A 15,327-nucleotide genomic window follows, 5' to 3' on the forward strand; every position below is an offset into this window, starting at 1 on the left:
TAAGAGGGCTAATACTGTTATTTAATATTCGCATGTCACCATAAATTTGAAGTAATTATTGTTTTATTTTTTACTTTATCTTGTAAATTCACTATTCACCTTCACCTAAAATTCTTATACGAACCCGTAAATATGCGTGCCTCTCAGGTTGAGAACTGCAGGTGTAGTAAAAAAAAAAAGTTTAGTTCAAGGTTGAATAATGTAGAGGTCATAATGTGATAGATAGAGAGATAATAACAAACAGAATAGTTTGAAAGGACGTCAGATTTTGCTGAAAACTAAAATAATTGCTGAAATAATGTTACTGTTTGTCGAAAACTATGTCTTTAGTCATAGTCAAAGACAAGAGTGATAAAAATAATGATCGTTGCGGCAAACCTAATCTGGCAGCATTGTGAAGGATGCGCAGATCCTGATCACATATCACTACACGACGAAGCCCGTTTAGGTTTGTACCAACTGTGAACTGTAGTTCATTCCCCCCCCCCCCCCATCTAGCCCACAAATCGCCTGCCAGCTATGTTTAAAAAGATCAGATTAATGTTCAAGTAAGTAAAGTTGTGAGGAAGATAGCCCAATAAAGAAGTAACCCCTCAGTTTCAGGCAGAATGCACAACATTACAGAAAAACCAGGAATGCGGTGTCGGAGGAACGATAACCGGCTCTAACTCCTGAAATTTTAGTCTCCGACTCTGCAAGCACTAGCAGAGTTGCCGAGTTTCGAAACCTTGAGGGAAAATGACCGACGCCGACTCTTGAAATTTTAAACCTTCATAGAAAGTAAGACGGCTACAAAGTAGACCAAAACTTTCTGGGGAGGGAAGGCATGAGCACAAACATTTTTCCATTACTTTTTGAGCTCCATTTATAAATGGGGAGTAACTGTTCAAAAAAATCAGAAAATTAAAAATTGCTTTCACCGTGGTTTTAACGGATCGACATAAAGCCTAGAAAAAAAAAAGCAATGATTTTCTGGACAAACAATTACACACATGCAAATACCTGTCGTTAACTCATTGATAGGGAGGGGTTCAAGGTTCGATTCGAGGACATCATTTGTAAGCTAAATTCTATAAGAAAATATTCACTTTTGTCCAGTACTTAAACCTACATTTTATTGCAAGAATTTATTTTTTAGTGTCGCCATCTATTGGCTTTATTTAAGACTAAAACTCTAAAAGATCTCTGAGTTTTAAATAACAGTGGCATAGAAGCTGTTTCTTCTTGCTGCTATAGGGGAGACTGGGGATACTTGATCCCCACTTTAGTTTTCAATTTTTTTCTCTGCTGCAAATTATCAGTTTTTTTTTTCTAAGTACGTGAGCAAAGGTAATTTTTCCCTCTATCTGACAGTATTTTTTTAGTTGAAACCAATCAAATAGTTGTGGTAAAATAATTTTTTTCAAAAATTTCATAAAGGGATCATGTATCCCCACATCAAGGGATACATGATCCCTTTATGGGGGATACTTGATCCCACTGAGAAAATGAACAGACTTTTCATTAGATCCAAAATTTATTTATGGATTTTAGTTTTCTACATAATGTTTCTAAAAAATATAACTATTTCTAATTTCCTTTATTAGATTACAACTAGCAAAAATACCCGGCGTTGCCTGGGTTAGCAATAATTATGAGAAACAATCGTTACTTGCATTTGTTTTCTGATTTAAGTGTAATAACTTAAAACACACCTTTTTGACGTGATTTAAAATCTAGCTTCTTCCTTACTCAAAAAACTACAGTAGCAGTAAGTAAAAAGAGCAAAATAGTATTCATTTAGAAACGAAAACACGAAATTTAAGCGCATACAAAATTGAATAATTTCCGAAATATGAAATTAAACTTCACATGTTTAAAAAGATTTATCAGTTAATTTTTTTTTTACTTGGAGTCTTACCTTCTCTGTATGTCTATTGAAGAACGAACTGTTTAAAAAATGCAGCCGCGCGCCCGTGATCCCCTCAAACTTGCTTTAGCTATTTTGGAAAATTTCAATTATTGTGGGATCTTGGTGCGATTTAAAATGTTACCGAATTTGCGGGAATCGTTTTGGGATACCTTGGATAATGTTCCCCCTCCTTACTTTGTAAAACGGTATATTACTAATTTTTGTTAAAGAGATATTGCTAAGACCTCTTATCCATATGCTAAGATACTTTTGGTCACCATAAAATGGCGCTAAACAATTTCATCCGTAATGTTTCCAAAATAAGTAGTAAAATTTGGCGATGGTTTGAATTTGTGCACAAAGTCACATTAATGGAAGTTTTTGTGCTGTTTATGGATTTGCCTAATTTAGTTGCTGGATTATTTTACAGTAAAAAAAGTTTTTAAAGATTCTTTGATTCACGATATTTTGTTTACATGGTGAAAGCTGACAAACATTATTACGTAGTCTTTGACTTCAAAAACCGCGACAGTTGAAAAAACTGCCAAATGCATCCGCTACTGAAATCTTTCTGCATAAATTTTGGCGAGGTTTCTGCTGTTAGATTGGATAATGATTAAAAAATCAAATCAGCACAAATAATTTAAAAAAAACCCCATTAATTACACTAAAGTTCCGTTTAAATGGAAAATAATCAACCAAATCTATAGTTATCATTAGCCAATCTTGGGAAAAAAAACGTTACTTTAAGATTTGACTTGAGAAAAGCCTCAAACAGTCAGACGAAACACAAAAACATTCAACAATGCTAACTATGAACTGGGAGTTGAGATGATACACTAAATAATGAATTGGGTTGAGGAAAGCCTTCGAACATGGAACAAAAAAAGCTCATAACTCGTTTTTCATACAACTTAGAACTTTCTAACAGATGCCATCTTCAGCAGAAAAATAAGCGCTTTCGGTGGACACATAGGTTGTGCATGTATTTTTTCACTGTCATATTGGGGCATTTATGCGAAAATTTGGACAAATTAGAATAAAAAAGGAACTATCAATCGGATTCTTTTCGAACTGGTCTACAAACCTCCCCAGTACCAAAAAGAACAAACGGTGAAAGTTTCAGCCAAATCTGCCGGGTAGTTTCTGAGATCTTAGGGAACAAATTTACCAAAGACCATTTATATATATATAGATAATGTGAACACAAAATAACATCGTTTCAATTTTCACTAGATATTTGTAAAAAAATGTACGCAACTTTCATGAACTTATGATGCTTTTGATCAGTTACTTATTATCCAATACAGTCGTGAACAATATATTTTATAGATAAAACTAAATTTTTTTTAAAAAGTATCGTAATGAAGCTAAAATTACAACAAATAAAAAAATAGGATGACAAGCACGAAAATCATCTTATTTGCTTCTTGTCATGTAATAATATAATTAAGAGCTTCATCAATTGAATTAATTTTAAAAAAAGATGGAAGAAAAAAATAAGTATCAGTGTACTTATAAAAAAGAAAATAAAGCATAGCATATGTTTTCAAAACCTGAAAAGTAAAATGCAAACTATTCGTTTGTTGTATGTTCTTGAAAGTCCGCTCAACTCAACTAGATGTGTGCAGCTTAACAAATTTTGTCAATTTTTCCGGAAAAATAGATTGATTAAGCATATTACCTTTTGCTTCAGAGAAAACTTATTTTAAACTTTAGAAATCAAACTTTGCATTCTATCCGTTAATGGGTCAACATAATGGGCAACTTATTTTTTTGTTGGAAATCTAACTATAGCAAAATAATTTTTTTTTTCATTCAAACAAAGATTTGACATTTATTTCAACTTGTTCAAGCTCATTTGGCTGATCAGAAGATAACTTGACAGTAGAATTAGTTTACGCTTAGATGTTTGAGGTATTATGTGGGTTACAAATGCGAACTAATATTTTAATTGTTTAGCATATTTACTGCAGTGATTGTTTAAATCTATCCCTCATACTATGATACATTTTATTATGTGAACATGGTTTTGAATGTTTAAAGTTAATGTCAACTAAGTAAACAACAGTTGTATTGTGTTTATATTGTGATATGCATACTTGATCCATGGGATCATGTATCTCTCTAAACGAAGGAATCAAGTATACCTAATATGCGATTTTTATAAACATTGTACTTGTTCTATTATTAATAATCAGCGGCAATTTACTAAAAATATGTCTCAATTATTAAAAACTGTCTTCACTTTAACATTACACTTCGGTATTTTTTAAAGTTGCATATATTGGATAATGTAAACTTCAGAATGCTTTCCAAAAAAAAAGTTTCCCTTGACACATTCAATCATTTCTTGAGCTAAAACAAAATGGCTGAAAAAAAAAAAAAAAACAAAATGTTGCACAGTTTTTATGTACAAGTATAACTATAATATAATTGTCAGGTTTCAAATCTCTACTTTATGATTTTGGTACATTTTTGGCTATGGGATCATGTAACCCTAGGGATCAAGTATCCCCAGTCTCCCCTACCATTTGATCGAAAAATCGAGAAGAGAAAGTTTTTTCACAAACTATATTTTGTATCCTCTTTTATTTATGGACAGGAGTCTGTCACTTTTAATTTTCCAATGAAACGAAATTGAATATGTATTCTCCATGGTTTAATTTACATGGAAGCTCACTGGAGCTGAACTCTTGAATTTCTTTTAAATTTTATGCAGATTTTAAGCTTTTAGGCAAGATTTAAGCTTTTTCAAGAATCAATAATTTCATAATAATCAATAGGAAATACTAATCCCAATCAACAGTTGCTTTTTAAGCACTTTTACTAGCTGCGTCGCCCGGCTTTGCACGGTGCACCTCGAAAATAAAAGTTATGTCAAGTGACGCGAGTTCAACACTCAGGCTTGAACCAAAAAAAAAAAAAAGTCAGTGAGATTTTGCGGCAGATTGCGGAACCCCCCCCCCCCCCCAAAAAAAAAGTAAACATTTTAAATCCCCTGATTACACGAAAAGCCTCAAAACAAAAACAAGAATTTTACCTGTTCATATTCGAGAAAAAGAAATGGCAACAGATCTTTCATCTCAATGATTTTCTTCACGCTGTAAATTTTAATAAAAGCGTTCATCCGGAAAGTTGAGTTGAAGCACTGAATAATAATTTGAATGGAGGAAAGCCTTCGAAAAATATGGATTTTATTTTGAAATCTAAGAGTGATAATTAATAGTTTTTAATTGATATCCCCGCTAATTATTATCGGAGAATTATGTTAAATAGCCAAACATGAAGACGGGAAGATGACGAATCCATCGATACCTGGTTCGATGGTCAGTTCACTGTCGTTCGGGAGAAGAAGCTTGGACATAGATAGATAGATAGATAGATACTCAGATTTTATATGTATAAGATTATACTGGACCTGATTGTCACGGAAAAATCTGTGGCCTGCTTTTACTTATATCTCAGCAACAAGACCACTTAGAGACTTCGGGATTTCATAAAATGATTTGCTTAATCTTAAGCCACAACTTAAAGCTAAAAAAAAAAAAAAGTCAATTCTAAAATTAAAAAAAAATCGTTTAGGATGGAAAGCAGCATTTTTCGTATAATTTCCCCATTAAGTTTTAAATATAAAACCCATTGTTACAAATTTTGTTGCCTTACAACAGCAATATTAATAGTACTCATAATAAAGTTTTTGAATCAAGGCTTCTCTGGAACTATCATTGGTTACTTAGGACTTTTATCCTCATCTATGGCAATAATCGAAAACGGTGCAAAGTTAAGACTCATATTAGGATCGTTATCACGAGAAACTTGTATGTTGTAAAATTAGTTTTGCAAACCAAATGCATCAAGTTTTAGACACGTTTATAGTTTGTTTTCCTTTTAGTATGAAGCATTTATATGAAAAAAAAAAAGAGGTGAAATTTCGTGATAGTAACATTATTCTATTTCTGAAATACATTTACACTACAAAGAATAAAAAACAGATTTTTTAAAAAAATACGAAGTACTTTTCACAATGCACTCAAAAGGACAAAATAACTTTTCTGGGTCAGAAAGGACATTATTTAAGTATTCCTGTATTTTAAATTATTCCAAGAAAATGATTCTACAAACGAGGAAAAGTGCGGCTCAAGTCATTTCAAACCAAACTTTCCCAGAAAAATATGCATGTTTCAACACTCAAATTTATGACAGAAAGTTAGATACTGATAAGAAATTCTCTACCTGACTTGAGCGGTCACTTTTCCTCGTTTGTGGAGTCATTTTCTTGGAATAATTGAAAATTAAAGGAATACTTAAATATTGTCCTTTCTGACAGAAAAAGTATTTTTTTTGAGTGCATTGTGAAAAGTGCTTAGTATTTCAAAAAAAAAAAAAAAAAAAACTGCTATTTTAAGCACTTTTATTATATTTGGCCCGATTGTCACGGAGTAATCTGAGGTCTGCTTTTGCTTATATTTCAGCAACTAGACCACTTAGAGACTTCTGGATTTCACTAAATGATTTGCTTAATCTTAAGGTACAACTTAACGCTGAAAAATTAAAATTCTAAAATAAAATTATTATTTTGGTTAGGATGGAAAACAGCAAATTTTATGTAATTTCCCTATTAAATGATTAAAACCCCATTGTTACAAATATTCGTTTCCTTGTAACAGTAATATTAATAGTAATCAAAATGAAAATTTTGAATGGAGGCTTCTCTGGAGCAAGCACGACATGTTTTCCCTATCATTAGTCTCATCTAAGGCTCCTATATATATACGAGCCGACGCATCAGCTTAAGTTTAGCCATTTTGGATCGGAACGCGTGTTTGAGAGGTTGTCTTTTCTGGCAAGTTATCGCTTTTGGTGATTTCTCACTGCGAGCAATTATTAGCGGCACGTGAATTATTTATTAAATAAAGAATTATTTTTGGCAAATTTGGCGAAATCCGAACCTTTGCTGTGGTAACCCTAGCAGCGCAACAACGAAAAATCCGATCCAAAATGGCTAAACTTAAGCTGATGCGTCGGCCTATATACAGTGGCTCCCAAAAGTGTTCGTACACTTTGAAATTTTTTAGTAAAACCAAAATAACTCAAAACTGAATTCGAATATAAAGTCCAATATTTTTTCACATCATTCCTATATCATTCTAAATAGAACCCATTGGTTTTATCAAAATATTGACGGATCTTCTTTTTGAAATGGGTCAGAAAACGAAGAGACAGAGAAATAACACGATACAAAAGTCATCGTACACTTAAATATTTTCGAATAAATTCATGATTAAAATTATCATATGCCGTTTTATTAATATTTTTGCATTGTGTTGACTCTTATAAGTCGGCTTTAATTTTTGGTTTATTTATTCCACAATATATTGCTTATCACTGTAAAATGGCTGGTATTCGTAAAAAACCGCAAACGCCATTCAAAATTTGAATTTTTTCCCCACAGTAGTGGTAAACTGGTTTGAAATGTCCCTAAATTTATTTGTTTGTATAGTAAAGTGCTTGATAAAATGCTTTAAAGAAATTAATCGGACCGAAAACAAGGTAAGAAAAGGGGAACCGGCAAAGTTGACAAAACGTGATCGTAGATTTAAAGTTAAAAAATTTATGAAAAACACACATTTCAGTAATGTAAAAGTTTCTGCAGAGTTAAATAAAACATTTTACATTTAATTTTCACCTAAAATTGTTCGCCAAGTTCTTTGATTAGCTGGATTAAATGGGACCTCTTCCCGCAGAAATTTTCTTGGTCGAGCGAAAAACAGAAAGCTTACGCTTTTCGTCCCAAAATCAATGATAAATAAGCTAAAAACAGTCTAGAATCATGTCTTACTTACAGATAAAAATTAATTTAACATTTTTAGTTAAATTGTTGTGTAGATGTAAGTAGAAGAAAAAATTAGGAACTTAATCTTAAGAACTTAGTTGGATCAGTTAATCAGGACGGTGAAGGTGTTTTAGTGTGAGGGTACATATCAGCATCAGGACTCGGTAGTTTGTAATTTTTTGAAGAAATAATGTATCATGCAGTTCCTTTAAATATTTTAAAAACGAATTTTGAGCTCTTAGCCAAAAATTTGGTTATTGGAAACAACTTTGTTTTTTATCAAGATAACAATAAGAAGCACACGGTTTTCAACGTTTGCGCCTAGTGCCTCGAAAATCGTCCTAAAATTTAGAAAATACACCCTCAATCTCCAGATTGTAACTCAATGTAACGTATTTAGAGATATCTGGAGGCTAGATTACGAAAATAGGGCTTTAAAACGAAAATAGAGCTAGAAATAGTAATACTCGAAGTGTGGTATAACACTTACTCAGAAATTACGCTAAAAAAGAAAGAAAAAGAATGAAATCTATTCCCAGATGTTTAAAAGGTGTTATGAATACTGTATGATATTATACTAATTAATAACTTAATCAAAAGTTAGATTAGTCAATAATATATAGACATTAAATTTCCGGCACTTTTCGATTTTTGATTTTTAAAAAATTAAGTTTTAATATTTTTTAAAAACTTTTCATGCAGTTTTGTTAAAAATTGATCATAGATCTTATAATTAAATACCTATTCCGAAATATTAATTCTAACCAATGGATTTGGGCCTATTTCGCTGAACGTCGTAGGTGTACGAAGACTTTTGGGAGCCACTGTATATAGCGGCTCTACTCTCATCCATGCCAATAATCGATAATGGGGCTAAGTAAAGAGACATATTTGGATCTTTATCATGAGTAACTAAAAAAATAGCTTTGTCTTAATGTACCCTGCGTCTCACTGTGCCCCACCCTTCCCTAACCATTGTCACATTTTGAGCATTTTACCTGAATGACCTACGCGGGTGTGAAGAAAGAAAAAAGAGATGGAAAGATGAAACATAATTGAAAAATTTTATTTATTGATTTGATCATTCTACATCTAATTTTACAGCAACTTGATGAGACCAATAAGAGCGCGGCGGAGGCGAAATCTCGGATCAGTTATTTGTCACAAAAAAGTGGAGGAATTTTGCTTCAGCCATTCATGAAAATCATTCCCACTCAGTATATTAAAATGTAACATAGCAAAGAAAAAAATCTTCTGTAACACATTACAAACAAGAAGTTCTGTCTAGAACTAGATGAGCCTACTTTCCCGTATACCCATACTACTTTCTAGTACCTGATCAATATTCTCAAAAATAGCTAAAATCGCAAATTTTTTCAAACATATTTTAAAAATACTTTAAGCTGATTTCTAGGAATAAAATAATCCCCACTCATCTAAAAAAATTTTATGCGTAAAAAAAAAAAAGCAGCAACTTTTAAACAAAGCAGCTAATACACTTTTTTTCATTAAAAAAAAATCTTTAACAGCTTTCAAAACGAGAAAATAATAATTAAAATTAATCAGCTCATTAAAATAAATACATCATATCAAAAAAAAAAAAAAAAACGTTTCTTTTCCCCTGTTGCCAAAAAACATTTTTTTAAATGAATTAATGCACTTACCAAAACAACAACAACAACAACAACAAAAAAAAAAAAAAAACAATGAAATGTCAACTTAAAGAAATAATTTTCTTTGTCAAAAAAAAAAAAAAAAATCGTCTGCGCATATCTTTATGTAGAAACATAAATGACTTCGAGTTTATTTGCCAAAAACTGAGTACCTAAATTGAAACTTTAGCGTAAAAATAAAAACAAGTCATATCAACAATAATTATTTCACAGTTAAAACCATAGCTGCGGAGTCGGAGTCAATCTCATTTTGAGATAAAGGAGTCGGAGTCGAATATTTAAGAATCGGAGTCAGTCATTTGTCCACCGTGTATAAATTTTTGCCAAAACTACGAAGTCAGAGTCAAAGTCGGGGAGTCAGAGTCCGATTAATTGTCGGGCACAGGAGTCGGAGTCGGAGTCAAGTGCCCCTAAATTCTTGGAGTCGAAGTCTGGAGTTTGGCGTCAAGAGTTATTTCCAACAAAATTTGTTTGAAGTAAATCCGCCTTCAAGTACGGAATCTTCATTGACTTTCAGTTTCCCCGTAGGCACTATTGTTAAGGGATTTGAACTGTTCAAAATTAAACGGAAAATTGATCAAATCAAAAAGATATTTTATATACAAGTTTTTCATCAAAAACTTTTTCCTACAAAGCTTGTTTGAAGCAAATTCGCCTCACAGTTCGGAATTGCTTTGAATTTCCCCGTAGGCGCTAATGTTAAGTTTTTTTGAACTGTTCAAAATTGAACAAAAAATAGTTCAAATCAAAAAGTGAAATATGGGAATGAGGTGTCCTTTCCGAGATCTTTCGAACAAAAAAAAGTTTGTTCGAATCGGACTATTCATTCAAAAGTTATTAGGGGGGGGGGACCGACAGACAGGGGGGGGGGGGGACCGACAGACAGACCGACAGACATTTTTCCCCATCTCAATACCCTACTTTCCAATTTTTAATTTTTCAATATCTATTTAATTATTTTATTTATTTCAGACTTTTTTTTGTTTTTCACGATATTTTTAAGATGCATTAAGCCTTCTTTCATGCTTTTTTCTTCTTTTTCTGACTTTTACTGGGAAAGTAGGCTAAAAAGGTTTATATTTCCATTAAATGATACGTTTGGAGCATTACACGAATAAAAACATTTTGGTGAAACACTCCTGTTTATCGGATATCGTACTGTATTCGTAGCTGAATTGATCAAAACCTCTTGTCTCTTTTTCCAACATACAAACGCAGACACACATGAATACATATAAGTACACTGGGGGGGGGGGGGATTTTAACGTACAGCGTTGGGGTACTACTTTTTTGGTAAAATAGCTTTCCTTTCAAAAAAATAATAAAACAGTTTATTTGATTTCCTTGTAACTCTTTCGATCCACTTCCTTATACATTTTGCCATAATCGGGGTCTAATTACTGAATAGGCCCACTATGCTGTGGCATACGGCCCCTGCTTTTGTGGGGCCCCCAAGTGGCTAAAATTGTTTTAGACAAAGATTAAATGTGTAGGGGAGACCGGGTCTATTTGATACAGGGTCAAGTTGATACAATCCCAATAATTTTTAAATTTGAATGTGTATGAGAGCGGGAAGCAGAGTATAGGAGGGGCAGGCCGATAGCCTGTCAAGTGCCTGAGGAGGAGGTTGCTTGTCCTTTTGTGCTTTTTGGAAAAAACTGTTTTTGACTGAGAAAAGTAAAATTTTGCTTGATACTTTGACCTGTTTCATATTTTATGTGTGAGGTAGTAGATCAACCAAATACAGTACTTCGGATTCGTCACTTCCAGGTAAGGATATTGACTTAAACTCGTTATTTCGGCTGCTTCCTGTTTCTCATAAATTTAAGTTTAAAGTAATGGCGTCGTTTGGGTCAAATTGATACGCTTCTTTTGGGTCAAGTTGATACGTGTATCAACTCAACCCACAAGTAGTTTTTAATGTGGTTTTTTATTTTCAGAAATGCCAAGAAACTACAAGAAGAAAACTGAGAGAGGTGAAATACCTATTGATGTGTTTGAAAGGGCATATGATGAAATAAAACTAGTATGTTGTGGCCATTACGAAACTTTCTTCTATATTTTTCTTTTTTTTTCTGATCCCGCCCCATGCTTGACGAGGAAGCAATATTCCCAACAAAAACAAAATGACACATGCAAAAACTTGACGACTATCCCAATGTCTGAATTATTGCAAAAGCAAAGCAAAGAACGAAAATTGAAAGTTATTTTAAAAGCCTTGCTTGAATGAATTACAAATATTTTATTTGTTAACAAACATAAGATGGCAACAGTTCAAAATTTTAAATCATTGAGATAATATTTCCTATCATTTCCATACAATTAAAATCACGAGAAATACGCAGACGACAATCTATTACGATTTATCTTTCTTATTGTTGCATTAATAAAAATATTTTTTATTCGCAAAAAAAAAAAAAAAAAAAAAAAAAAAAAAATCAACACCTCTTGGAGCGATCGGCGTCAAAATAGAACCAAAGCCTGTTTACATATGGATTCACATATATTCCAAATTTCAACCAGAACGTAGCATTACTTCTTGAGATAGGGCACTCAAAATGGAAAAAAAAGAATGGGTGATTGCGCTACCCCCCCTTTTAGCTGTTGACACAAAAATAAAATCAGTTCTTATACCCACTAAGGGCTACTTGCCGATAAATTTTTCTTTCATTCCGTTCATTATTTCTTGAGACACAGCAGTCACAATTGACGACAAAAAACGTTCTACAGCTCAACCCCCGTTTGAGTTATTGACACCAAAATTGAATCAGCACCTGTTCCTGTTAATACCAACATATGGACCAAATTTTGTTTGATTCCGCCAGTAACTTCCTGAGGAATAGCAAGCACGCGTAACTCGAAAAACGTCCCATTGCTCCACCCCCCTTGGAGGAATTCGCGCCAAAAAACTAATGGGCGCAAGTTCACATAGGGGCACATATGTGTACTAAATTTCGTTCGATTTCATGCGGTAGTTTTTGTTGTAGAGCGGCCACAAAAAACTGGTCACACACAGACGTGACACACATACATACACACACACATACATACATACACACACACACACAGACAGACAGACATTTTCCAAAAAATGGTCGAAATGGACTCAGCACACCTCAAAACGTTTCGAATCCGTCAAAATTCGAAATTCGAAAATTTGCCCGAATCCAATACTTTTTTCTATATATTAGATATAGAAGAAAGTAAAAATGGAAGGATGTCTATCAGGGAAGCAGCAAAAACATTTTCTATAGACAAAATGACGCTTTACAGATATAAAAATAAAAAGGAAAAACAGCTTGAAACAACTGACGCTGTTGAAAAAGAAGTAAAAATGGGATATGCTAAGCACCGTCAAATATGAAATGATGATTTAGAAAACGAGCTTAGTAAATACATTTTAACAAGTGCTAAAATTTATTATGGATTAACTCCTAAAAATGTTCGAGAACTGGCTTATAAGTTGGGACTTGCAAATCAATTGGAAATGCCTGATACCTGGATAAACGTCAAAATGGCAACATCTGAGTGGTTTTACAAGTTTTAAAAAAGGCACCCCACTCTTTCTTTAAGAGAGCCAGAAGCGACAAGCTTAAGTTGAGCAACTAGTTTTAATAAGCATAATGTTGGGAGCTTTTTTGAAAACTTGAAAAAAGGTTTTTGAAAAATACAAATTTCAAAGCAAAGATGTGTGGAATGCGGACGAAACTGGGGTGCAGACAGTTCAGCGACCAGGCAAAGTTATTGCTGAGAAAGGAGTCCGTCAAGTTGCAAAAGGTACTTCTGCCGAGCGAGGACAAACCGTAACAATTGCAACTGCTGTTAATGCTATTGGCAATGCTCTCCCGCCACTTTTTATTTTCCCTAGAGTATTCTTTAAAGACTATTTCATAAAGGAAAGACCACAAGGGTGTATTGGCACTGCACACCCTTCCGGTTGGATGACTGGGTCATCGTTTCTCACTTTTATTAGACACTTTCATAGTCACGTAAAGTCAACACTTCATCAACCTTGCCTTTTATTGCTAGACAATCATGATTCCCACTTGTCTATACAAGTGTTAAACTTGTGTTAAAGACAATGGAATAATTTTGCTATCTTTTCCTCCTCATACTTCACATCGCCTCCAGCCCCTAGATGTATCTGTTTATGGACCATTTAAAAGATACTACTTTGCAGCTGTTGACAACTGGCTAGTTAGCAACCCTGGTAAAACCGTAACAATTTATGACATTCCTAACCTGGTCAATTGCGCCTTTCTAAATGCTATGACACCGAACAACATAGTAGCAGGATTTAAAGCTTCCGGGATAGTCCCATACAACCCAGATATTTTTACTGACGACGACTTCTTGTCAAGCTTTGTAAGTGATCGTCAGCTTTCTACGAACGCAGAAGATCAACAACCTTCTTTGTCAGGAGGAGACCATCAACAGCCCTCTACGTCAGCCGAAGATCAACAGCCCTCTACATCAAGGGGAATGATGTCTTCAATTGTCACGCCGGAACAAATCCGTCCTTTGCCAAAAGCAGGAGTACGTAAAAATAGCGGAAAAGGCAGGCAACCCTTAAGATCTTGTATACTTACTGATACGCCTATAAAAGACAAAATAGAACAAGAAACTGAGGAAAGGGAAAGAAAAAAGTCTATTAAGGAAGAAAAAAACAAATTAAAAATCAGGAAATTATTTGACAGCGAAAAAATTACCCTTGACAAGTTAAAAAAACAGGATAAGGACATGAAAAGAGCTAAAGACAAGAAAAAATCAAAACCCAAGAAAAAGAAGTATGAATCAGACTCTGATGAAGATGGAGAGTCCTTTTGTTTAGTGTGTTTTTAAGTCTTATTCGTCTTCCAAACCGGGTCAAGATTGGATTCAATGCATTTCCTGCAAGAAGTGGGCTCACATAGCCTGCGCAAAAGACTGTAAATTTTACACTTGTAAAAATTGCGAATCAGACGTTTGCCTCTCGTCAGAAACGGAATGACTGCTAAGAAATTATGACTTTATTAGAAGAATATTAAAAACTTAATTCAACCCATTCAAGTACTTTTTACTGTTTTATAATTTTGTAACAATAAAATTCTTTTTAAATGTATGACTTGCTAATTATTCCAATGATTCTCCATTCTACTGAAATGCGTACCAACTTGACCCATTAGTGTATCAACTTGACTCGGGGTGGGTTAAATTGATACATCTTGCGAAGTTTAGAAAATATTTTTTTTTATGCTAAAATCTTTTTCATAGAAGGTTTTTTTTATAAGGAATGTGATAGCTAAATAGTTATATAGCATCATAATGCTGTATTTGTTTCAGTACGACAAAAAACAAAAATTACAAAAATCACAAAGTAGAAAGTGTATCAACTAGACCCGGTCTCCCCTTAAGGTTTGACTGCATGGCAGCCTCAAAAAGATTTCTTGGCCAAGGGCCATCCTCAGGTTACAATTACAAAATAGACAACTTAGGCGGCTGTCTACGGGCTCCAAGGTTTTAAAGGAACCCAAGCTCGGATCTATAAATTTTGCCCCTCCCCCCCATCAGTGTATATTTAAAACCGTTACCGGCATAACATAGACACGAACGACATCTTAAAAAATACTTTTTACAAATATAGATGTTGAAAAAACTTCACATCATTTTAGTGTCGGTGTTTCTAAATTAATTTAAACATTTATTTACCTGAGGGTGGACACAGAAATTTTGGGGGCCCATCACAAATGACTTTTCCGAGCCTCCCTCCATATTGTTTACCTCTATCATTCACCCCTATTTTTAAAGATATTGGGCCCCCTTCAAGCTCGGGCCCGGGCCAACAGGTGTCCCTTCTCCCCCCCTGTGCACGCCCCTGATTCATCCTGAATTTGAATTTGACTAATTTTCATAATAACTTCTTAATTATATAATTCTCTTTTTCGTAA

This window comes from Uloborus diversus, unplaced genomic scaffold, assembly GCF_026930045.1.
Source record: "Uloborus diversus isolate 005 unplaced genomic scaffold, Udiv.v.3.1 scaffold_75, whole genome shotgun sequence".
Classification (NCBI taxonomy): Eukaryota; Metazoa; Arthropoda; class Arachnida; order Araneae; family Uloboridae; genus Uloborus; species Uloborus diversus.